We start from the raw sequence: 11,589 nt of genomic DNA, 5'->3' as shown, positions 1-11,589 counted from the left end.
GAGATTGCAACAAGCGACTTTTGTGGATCGTTCAATTTTGAAGGATAATATTTCATTTTTTTTTTTCTCTGCCAACTGATCGTACTTTAAACTATAATCCAAGAACCCGTGTCCCAGGCAATTCTGTCTGCCGGAGATTCGGGAATTATTATAACGTGGCCTAGAGGAAGATGATTCAGAAGAGGGCGCTATATCATAAGAACTTTAAACACAGTTTCCCATAATAGTAGGGGGAATTTCCTGCCACACAGGATCCGAAAACAGGTCAGACCCGACCCATTAAAACTCTGTCGAAGAGAGCATGTACGTCACCCTACCGCTAGACTTGATTCAAGTCCCATTCTCGTGTGAGAGGTCCCTAAGCTATTACCTCAACTTACTATGAAACAACCCCGTAGCATACAGTACAGTGCGCGCTCGCCGTCAAAATGTGGTCCTGTCCCGCATGCGGAACAGGTTTTGGAATTCAGAGCATCACAAAACAGTAGTTTTCTGGGGATGGCACGGGATTGGGACTTGAGTCAAGTCTACCCTACCGCGGGTCCGTAAGTTTACGAGTTTGCAAGTGGCATGGTGTTTGCAAGTGTACGAGTTTAAGTGCACGAGTTTGTATGTGTTCGATAGCAACAAATTTGCAAGTGTCGGATTTGCAGACGCGAGTTGACCATCCGACGACACTAATCTGCCACCCCCTACACACTTTTTTTTTTTTTTTTTCTCTCCAGTGCACGAGTTTTCCCTGCAAGTGCACGAGTTTGCCAGTGCACGAGTTTGCCAGTGCACGAGTTTCCAGTGCACGAGTTTCCAGTGCACGAGTTTGCAAGTGCACGAGTTTGCAAAAACGTGCACTTTTGCAAGTGCACGAGTTTGCAAGTGCACGAGTTTGCAAGTGCGCGTTTTTGCAAGTGCACGTTTTTGCAAGTGCACGTTTTTGCAAGCGCACGTTTTTGCAAGCGCACGTTTTTGCAAGCGCACGTTTTTGCAAACGAGTTTGCATATGAGTTTGCGTTCGAGTCAACAAGTGTTCAAGCTCCAAAGTGTATACTGTGCGGGTTTGCAAGCGTATGAGTTTCATTATGAAGAAGGTGATGTACGAATTCGCAAGTATTCAAGTTTGCAAGTGCACGAGTTGCCCTGTTTCCGTTGACGCAGACAGTTACTATTTGTTCACTCCCCTTCGACACAACTACCCCAGGGTTTTTCAAAGACATGCGTTTCGAGGAATCTTGCAAAACGACAAAGGAATTGATAATAATGACACGAGAGTACCAACAATTCTCAGTTAGGGAATCAAAAGGGGAACCACCGAGGATATGGCACTAGGTTAAAGGGGAAGTGTAAACTGCAAATGAGATATCATGGTATTAGCCTTAAATTAAAGGAAACAGCGTTCGTGAAAGGACGATGGCATTTGTTTGCTGTGATTCTGTTGGGTGGTTCATGAAAAGGTAATCAAACTAATTTGTGAGTATAGGTTTAGATTTTTTTTTTTGCTGAATAATTTGAGACGATGTTTTTATAAACGGCTTTAAATCGGTCTTCCATGTAATGTCATTCATCAGATTACAGTATTTCGAATAGAACCATACCAACCATACCATGTACAACAAAGCTTTGTTAGCAAAAAGAGTTACTTTGAACGCTCCTGATACTACAGTGGACGGTTTACATAAAAAGGAACACATTGCCTTTGATCGGTCGAGTTGGTCTTTGAAAAGTTCGTGTAACCGTTTGTTATAAAATGCATAAAGGGTAGAAAGATGTTGTAAAAGTAGAATACAATGATACACACAAACATGCCTCGAAATTGCGCGGTTTCCTTTTATCTCGTCAACTAATTACACGGTTGTCCATAATGGGAGTCAAGACTCCCATAATTAATCGCCGACCGTGTTAGAAAAAATGAAATCCGTGCAATTTCGAGGCAAATTTGTGTGGATCATTGTATTCTACTTTTAAAACATCTTTCCAATATGTTTTATGAAAAATCACCCCAGTGCATTTTATGAAAAATGGTTACATCAGACGCTTTTTATAGACCAACTCGTCCGATCCAAGGCATTCATATAATGTGCCATGGTTTCCACACAAACTCAAGAGTTATAAAAGTAACAGCTTTGCGGGTTTTGAGTTAATTGTGACCCTTTTCACCAATCACAAGTTGACGTAAATCTAGTTTATGTTTTCGTCATTTTGAGCAGTGTGCGAATCATATTGTATACAGGAAGCTTGTCCATACTCTCTTCAAGGCAGTGGACATTAATTGCTAATTACTCAAACTAATTATCAGCATAAAACCTCAAAAAATGGTAACGAGTAAATGCGGAGAGGTTGATCGTATAAAACATTGTGAGAAACGGCTCCCTCTGAAATAACGTGGTTTTCGAGAAAGAAGTAATTTTCCACTTGATTTCGAGACCTCAAGTTTAGAATTAATGAGGTCTCGAAATCAAGCATCTGAAAGCACACAACTTAGTGTGACAAGGATGTTTTTTTCTTTCATAGTTATCTCACAACTTCGACCACCAATCGAGTTCAAATTTTCACAGGTCTGCTTTTTTATGCATAATTATGTTGAGATACACCAAGTGAGAAGACTGGTCCTAGACATAAACCAATAGTGTCCAGTAATGTAAAAAGAGTGAAACAGCACTTAAAGAGCCATCATATGTAGGACAACTCTTTTAGATTGAAGTTTGCATCTTTATGAGTGATTTTTCACTCTGTCCTGGAGTGAAACCCCTCAAAAAAAAGTGAATATACCACCACTCTTTTTAAAGAGCCATATGAAGGACAGCTCGAAATGTAAAGAGTGGTGTTATCCCTCTTTTACATAGAGTAGGCTCTATGGCTCTTTTATAAACATGTGTTGTCATACAGGTTGCATGATTCATTTCCATTGTTTTAATACAAGCCATCAACATAATTATTTATTGTGAATTCTCCTGGAATTGCTTCAAAGTTGTGGAGTACTCTTCTAGGCAAAAATCACCCTCAAAACAATTTTCATCCACATCACAACATGAAAAGGACTTCTTTTGGTAGCAGTGAACGTTCAAATTGGAAGGGACGGGGGGGGGCGTAACTCCCTCTTTTTGAACACAATTCGGATAACTCATCAATAGTTTGGGAAATCCCTTCCCGCCTTTTTTTTTTTACAATCTTAATTTGATAGGAAGTAAACCTTGATGCTTCACGGACTTTCCTGAAAGACCCCGGGCTGTAATTCTAGGAAAGGCACTGTCACAAAGGATAGTTTTTCAACCATGACACAGTCGCATTGTACTTGATCATTATTGCGTTTACTGGTGGCAGGGAAATGAGTAGAGCAGGCGAGACAATGGTCACTTTTCCTGTAGTATTACATGACGGTCGGGAATTTTCAAATGATTATAGTACAGATCTATACGTCAGATATTTCATTTGCACATAAACATTATGGTTGTGGTTTATTCACTTTTAATATATTAAGTAGCTAGCCTAATTTTTATACAAAACCTTAAAATGTGCAAGTTTTGAACGAATAATAATGTCCGCACCACGAAAAAAAACACAATTTAAGTTTCCATTACTGAAAAATAATAAGCATGACTAATCGTAATGTTTAATTGACTCGCCTGTAATTGTTAATAAAAAAAGTAACAACAATGGGATATATATTTTGTTTAAGCATAGGGTTTACTTCTGGTAATTATTGTAAACAAAACAAACAAAAAAACAAACAGTTTCCTCACTTGGTGTATTCCATCATTATATGCATGAAATAACGCACAAACGAATTGGGCCCACTGGTCGTTGTAGTTGCGAAAAAAACCTTGCAGCTTAGAAATGTGTGCTTCTCAGGTGAGAAACGCTTCGTATATCCCTGAAGCTTTTCTGTGGGATTCACCTTATTGGGGAAAATGTTTATCTAGAAAACTACCACTTCAAATAGGTGTCGTCACGTTTCTAATATTATTGTTCTATAATATCAACAACTCTCTTATGCGCTTATGCGTTTATGTTCAATAACGTTGCACGCTGCTTGACGTAGGTCCTATATATCCTCCTTATATCCAGGATTTGATTTTTTACAAAAACCCGGATTCATTGATCGAGAGATCCTTTGAGATTTGTCTAAATTCTGCAACACAGGAAGAGTGGCAACAATACATAACCAACAATAATTATTAAACAAATATTGTATGATGGAGTTATTAATTTTATATACAGCGCCCTCTAGTACTCGGTTTTGTGTGACGATTGTGTTATATATCACAAGAATCCTGTTCACTCTTTACAAACTATCATTTTGATTTCTTGAAATCTTCTCGAAAAACACAGTAACAACTCAAAGATAACAAAACAATCCCTTTTGCTCTCGTAACTATGAAACAAGAAACTCTAGTTTCAGGTCTCGAAATGGTCAATATTATAAAGTGGAGTCAATTCTTGGAACTTTCATGTTTTAGACAAAAGGGAAAAACCCTTTGAAATCAAACCAGAGCCTTTTGGGGGGTAGGCCTACGGAGGTAATAATATTTAGCAGGGATTGGATCTAACATCCGCAGTTTGTACTTTACAGCAAAGGAAGCGTAGCATGGCTGGACCTTTTTTAATAAAATATCCGACTGAATTCCTTGAATCGGAAGTACACCTAAAGGATGCTTTCAGTTTTGGGTAAGAACACAATAATAGGCCTGGGGTCAATTTCACAAAGAGTTAGGACTAGTCCTAACTTAGGACTAGTCCTAAGAGATATGAAAAACGTACAGCTAGTCCTAAGTTAGGACTAGTAACTCGTCCTAACTCGAGATAAGACTAGTCCTAACTCTTTGTGAAACCCACCCCTGATTCCATTAAGACCCCAAAACCCTTTTAATACCTTTTCAATTTTGAAAGTTTCCTAAAGTTTCGAAACTAAACATTTGTTATTTTATGCTTATGTTGGGATACACCAAGTGAGAAGACTGGTCTTTGACAATATTACCAAACGTGTACCTTTCCTTTAAAAACGTTTGGACTGCTGAAGATGGCGTCCCCCCTATTTTTTTGTTTCTCTTTTTTTCTGGGTGGGGGGGGGGGGGGTGAGGGAGGGGGAGGGGTATTTATGATAGACCGGAAGCTGGATTAAATGATAAAAATGGAGGGTGGCCATTTTATTGCGACATAATACTGACTAAGTAAATAGGACAGATAGAAGATGATTTAATCTCTGTGTGTATTGTACAAGTAAGGTCAAGCAATGGAATGTTTGCCCATTGGCTAGGATGGGATTATCTCTCGTGCAATCTGAATGTAATTGTCACAAGCTACCACCATTATAATGGTTGTATATAAAAGGTTGTTCTTTCATAGTCTATCTATACTTCGGTATGTAGAATTAACATAGCTAACATAGTTATCGCAAACAAACTTTTAACTTTGTTGGAGGAAGGGGAGGGGGAATTAGCTCTTAAAATTACCAATTATTTTGTGTCTGCGTTTTGTATGTGAGTCGTGGCTGGGTGGTCTATACTGCGTTGGGTTCAGACTATGTTTCAATCATCATTTGGATCATGACTCTAGCTACACCAATATTTTCAGTAGTTGCTCTAAATCCAATTTTAGTTTCACCAAGGAAGGGCGAGTTTGTTCAAGAAATTCATCATTAAAAGTTTAAATATTTATGGGGGCCATGATTGCTGAAGTGTAATCTGTGGGGAAATATCTATGCTGGGCCGGCAGCACAGTGTTATTTTGCTTAGAGTGCTGGGCGAAATTGTATTCGTTCTGGACAGCCCCACCCGACACCGCCAGCCTTATACCATGGCTAACATTGCTCTTTAACCATAACTGCTTCTCTTAACCCAGGTGTATAAGTAGGAACCTGCTGAGAGGCCTGAAACAGTAATGTGTTTAACACTTGGCGCTCATTTAAGCTGCTTGGGTTGTATGCCCCCGAGAGTTGAGACAGTTTGAGGAATGATCTAAAAGAATGCCCGACGAAAAGGGATAATAATAATAATTTCGAATTTTGTTTTACAAATTCCCGAGCTCTGTGAACAAAATCGCATGCATTTACTTGGGTTGGATTCGAAGCCACGATCTTGTCAAACCTATAGCAGTGTATAACCAACCAGCCCACCGATAGTGCCCAGAACTAGAGAGGCAGTTCTCGTTTTCACATAGCTCGGGAACGTACTGAGCATTAGTGTGAACACACATCGATGATGAATACTATTTTGTTTATCCCTGGTGCAAATTCCCACCCATTGGAGATAGTATTGCTCTGATGAAACGACTTGATCTAGCTTCATAGAATAATAACATGTGCGAAGAACCAACCTTTTTTTTATTTCCTGATTTATTGTTAATGTTGAATAGTTAATGCGGACTTTATTTCATTCCTGTACCTTCACGAATCACATGTGTCTTTCACCTGTTGAATGTTTGCTCAATAAAAAGGCGAAATCCTCGGTCATGTGTATACATGCATTTTAGACTGCCGGTTTTAATACTCTTTAAATATCGAACAAATCAATTAGCCAGAGTTGTCTTTCGTTCTTTCTTACTGGTGTAAGTACCAGGTGTGCGTTTAGAACAGACATGACGAGCAGTTGCGCTACCACAAAGTTACAGCCCCAGATCCGTTTTGAAGTTCCCATCGCAGGAGATTGATTTTTTTTCCCGGTAAATAATGGCAAAAAGCTGTAACTGCACAATATTATGTGAACATTTTCGTTTCACAATCTGATAATGATAGTTTGTTCAATTAAACAGATGTAATTGATGAGCCCGTGACATTAAACAGAATATTAGGTATTATGATAGCAAGCCCACTCCGATACTCTAACCCATGGTGGGCATGCTACATTTTAAAAGACTGAGTGCAGGGTTAATCGAAATGTTTAAGTTGATAATTGCCAATCTGAAAGGTCTATATTTAATTATTAATAATTCGAACATTAATCGGAAGCTCTGAGCAAATAATGCGCAAATTTTGGACGTATCGTGTACGTACATGATAAGTTTGGACTTATCGTGTCCGTACATGGAAAGTTTGGACTTATTGTGTACGTACATAATAAGTGACTTATGGTGTACGTACATAATAAGTTTTGACTTATTTTTGTACGTCCATGATAAGTTTGACTTATCGTGTATGTACGTAATAAGTGTGGACTAATCGTGTACGTACATAGTAAGTTTGGACTTATTGTGTACGTACACGATAAGGGAGAATTTGTTCTATTCATGTGGCGGCAAAACGCTTCCGTAGTAAAGAGCTAATTCATTTGTTGTTTGTTTTTAGTTATCGCCCAACTACAAAGCCAGACGGCCACTTCGGGGAGAGGGTTACATCTAAATGATTTGGGCTGTCAAACTAAAGCAACTGTTTTACAAGGGACACACTGCCACATATACCCCCTTTACAGTCGAAAACATTGGTATCATCGATCCACTCTTTAAAGGAACACGTTGCCTTGGATCGGTCGAGTTGGTCTTTGAAAATCGTTCTGTAACCGTTTGTTGTAAAATGTATATGGTTAGAAAGATATTGTAAAAGTAGAATACAATGATCTACATAAATATGCCTCGAAATTGCGTGGTTTTCTTTTTACTCTATCGACTAACACGGTCGGCCATTTATGGGAGTCAAAATTTTGACTCCTATAAATGGCCGACTGTGATAGTTCGCGACGTAAAAGGAAAACCGTGCAATTTCGAGTGATACTTGTGTGGATCATTATATTCTACTTTTAAAACATCTTTCTAACCATATACATTTCATAACAAACGGTTTTAAACGCTTTTAATAGACCAACTCGTCCGATCCAAGGCAACGTGTTCCTTTAAGCCTGTTTGGCAGAATGAGCTATACCTTTTCAACTTTTTACGGAGCAATTTTGGTTTTGTTCCCTGCTCAAGGGAACGAATATCATGACCGGGATTCGAACCCACACTCTGCAGCTGACATCACCAGAAAATAACAACTTGATGAAGAGAATCTCCTCCGGCTTTTGAGTATCATCATGTCAATCGTTAGTTGTGTAGAGTCAAACAACTTCGATTGCATGCTCTGATACCGTCATAGTCACTCCTGAAGACAATGTGCTTATTGATCGAAACGTCGAGTTCTTTACAGAGCCTACACAAATAGTGATGTCAAGTGATGTTTACAATCACCACCGCAGCTTCCCCTACTTCAAGAGTCATGTTAAGCAATCAGACCGTCCCGTACAATGGAATCAAATTAAGACTTTTGAAGAGGGCCCAAAGTTCCACCCTAATATAATATTGAAGTTTGATGACGTCAGCGGAATCTTTTTAAAGATAATTTCAAAGTTAACAATTGTAACTCATTGTTTTGATTTAACTTTTTGACATTTCAGTTTTGTTTATCATAACTTTCGTCATCACAAAGAGTAAAGTACAAAATTGATAACACACACACAAACACACACACACGTGACCATTTTAGTGATTGCTATACGTGACTTATACCATGTCTGATTTTAGGCAGAGGGTATCCCCAAAAGACCCTTCCCCAAAATGATATCCATCATACTGAATCTGCACGTTTTTCCTCTTGAAGAGACACATACCCCCTTAAAATCCTTTGAGGAATTCCTTATGTTCCATGTACGCAATGAAGACACAGGTGGGAGGGGGAGACCGTGCCCCGCCTCGAACACAAAATAACATTACTGATTTTAATTTTGTGTATAAACGTATAGGTTTCACCAACTTAAAAATGTTGCCTCCCCCATACATGGCCCATATGACATCTCACCAAGTGTTGTCTTGATGTATCTTAACTTTTTCTGATGTGAATTTAATTTTATACACCAAATCAAAAAGAAATTTATTGAAGAGCTATCCTATTAAAGGCAGTGGACACTATCGGTTACTACTCAACATAATTATTAGCATAAAACTTTACTTGGTAACGAGTAATGGGGGAGAGGTTGATAGTATAAAACATTAATTGAGAAACGGCTCCCCCTGATGAAGTAACCTAGTTTTCGAGAAAGAAGTAATTTTCCACGAATTTGATTTTGAGACCTCATATTTAGAATTAGAGGTCTCGAAATTAAGTATCAGAAAGCACACAACTTCGTGTGACAAGGCTGTTTTTTCTTTCATTATTATTTCGCAACTTCAACCACCGATATTGAGCTCAAATTTTCACGAAAGCACGTAATTGCTAAAACAACCGCGGGCCAAGCTAGCCTGAGCCTGAGCCGAAGCCGCGGTTTCGTAACGGGCCTCAGTGTATTGAGTTAAACTTTAGAGTATCTTCCTGCCACCAGAACATTAATGTTTTCAAAATAGTTCAAAGCGTTCCTTCAAAGTTTCAGGAAAACTTTAATTTTTGTTTACTCTTAAGTCTCTGCTAAGACCTGGGATGGTCGCAAATTTTGTATTTTGTTATCGATAGATGCACACTGGAAAACAATTATTTTCATGTGTTTTTAATGTGAGGTTTATAATACATTGAATTGAAATGAAACACCGACCATTATTAAACCTTGTGTCTTGTTTTCATTGTTTTGCATTACACAACAAAACACAAAAAAGCCATACCTAAAGACAATGGACAACTTTGTTATTTTGTCACAGACAAGTCATCTTACTTGGTGTATCTCAACATAATATGCACAAAATATCAAACCTGTGAAAATTTGAACCTATTAGTCATCGAAGTTGCGAGATATTAATGGAATACAAAAATGTTGTACTTTCAGATGTTTGATTTCGGGACCTCAAAACTGAGTTCTGAGGTCTCGAAATCAAATTTGTTGAAAATAACTTTTTCCTCGAAAACTAAATTACCTCAGAGGGAGCCGTTTCTCACAATGATTTATACTACCAACAGTTAGAGTAATTATCAAGAGTAATCAGTAATATTATCACTGCCTTTAATGTTGAGTTTTTTTCTAGCCCATCAATCAGACAGAGATATAACTGTGTGGGGGGGGGGGGGGTCATAATCTTGATAAACACTTATCTACCTGATTATTGTCGATGGGATCCAAAGTCGAGATTGATGTTATTATACACAACAAAGTCACGGGATTTGTTGTTTGTTTGTTTTGAGGTTGGTTCCGGTAATTCACTTTGCACATGTTGGGACGGGAAGTCCCTCAGTAATGTGATTTTCATTTTGGGAGTGCAAAGACAAAATTCCCCTGTTCAATCCAATTTCTGTGGTGCAGGGGATGGTAGGGGACAGTTTTAACATAATTTGTATAGCAAACATACATGTAAAAGAGTGAAAAACACCACTCTTTACATTTCGAGCTGTCCTCCATACGGTTCTTCAAAAAGAGTGGTGGTTATTTCACTCTTTTAGAGGGGTTTCACTCCAGGACAGAGTAAAAAATCACTCAAAAAGATGCAAACTACAATCTAAAAGAGCGGAAGACCACTTGAAAAAAAGTTGTCCTCTATATGGCTCTTCAAAGAGTGCTTTTTCACTATTTTACATTAATAGAGTACCTAGATAGTTATAAAAAGAAGGTGCAGCCCGGATTTGTTCACTCATAACATTATTCTTCAAGCTTTAACAAGTTTTTTAAAGATCCTTTCATTTTGCAATTTTTAGTTTTTTAATACTTCCTGAAAAAAAAAAAAAAAAAAAAAAATGATATTTTTGTTTACCTTGTCCCGTCCAGAAAAGCATTTTTATACGAAAGTTTTTTTAGATGACTTGATGAGACATTTTGAATTACAAATCGCTAAGTGATAATATTTGAGGTGTTATACAGGATTCGTTAGAGCCAACGAAATGAACAGTGTTCATCACTAAATTTTGCGTAATCAACCAATTAATACATGAATAAAAAAAATTAATATGCAAAATGTTCAGCTTTGTATCCCTATAGGTTGCAAAAACCAAAATCAGATGTTAATTTATAATGGATGAGTGACATTTCCGAATATCACTTTATCTTCAGAGGAACTATTTCATAGACAAAATGTTTTATGAACTTCATTTCCAGTAAGCTTCGGGACTTATAAATTAAACAATGACGTTTTTATCCTTTAAACAACAATCATGTCCAATGCCATTACATTATTGGGCGAGATTGTAAAATCAGAAAAAATGCTGACTGAACGCCATACAGTCAGGACACAATACTTTAGTTTAAACAAAAATACATGAAAAAACAAATAATAATACAAAAGTGTCTTATCTTTTTTTTCCAGATTATAATTAGTACACCTGTGACGTAGACGCGTGACAAAGTTCAATCAAATCAAAATAAAATCACAAAACGGTGAAACTGTCAAGGGCAAGCAAACAGTTGAACAAAATGAAGATCGAGATAAATATTTATCAGAATGTTGGATTATTGTCGAATAAACTATCCCATTTTCCAACATTATGAATAAAATTACAAATCTAGTCGTGAACATTTGGACGCAATAGTTAATCGAAGTTGCAAGAGATCTCTGTACTACAGTTTGTATGCTTTCAAATGCCCTATAAAGGGCCTCAGGCCCAAAGTCTTTGAGAGTGAGAAATAACCTCTTTCAGAGGGAGCCGTTTATCGCAATGTAAAGGAACACGTTGCCTTGGATCGGTCGAGTTGGTCTTTGAAAAGCGTTTGTAACCGTTTG

The sequence above is a fragment of the Asterias amurensis genome, chromosome 21 (genome assembly GCF_032118995.1).
Source record: "Asterias amurensis chromosome 21, ASM3211899v1".
Classification (NCBI taxonomy): domain Eukaryota; kingdom Metazoa; phylum Echinodermata; class Asteroidea; order Forcipulatida; family Asteriidae; genus Asterias; species Asterias amurensis.
The sequence above is the reverse complement of the archived record's forward strand: the minus strand, read 5'-3'. Positions refer to the sequence as shown.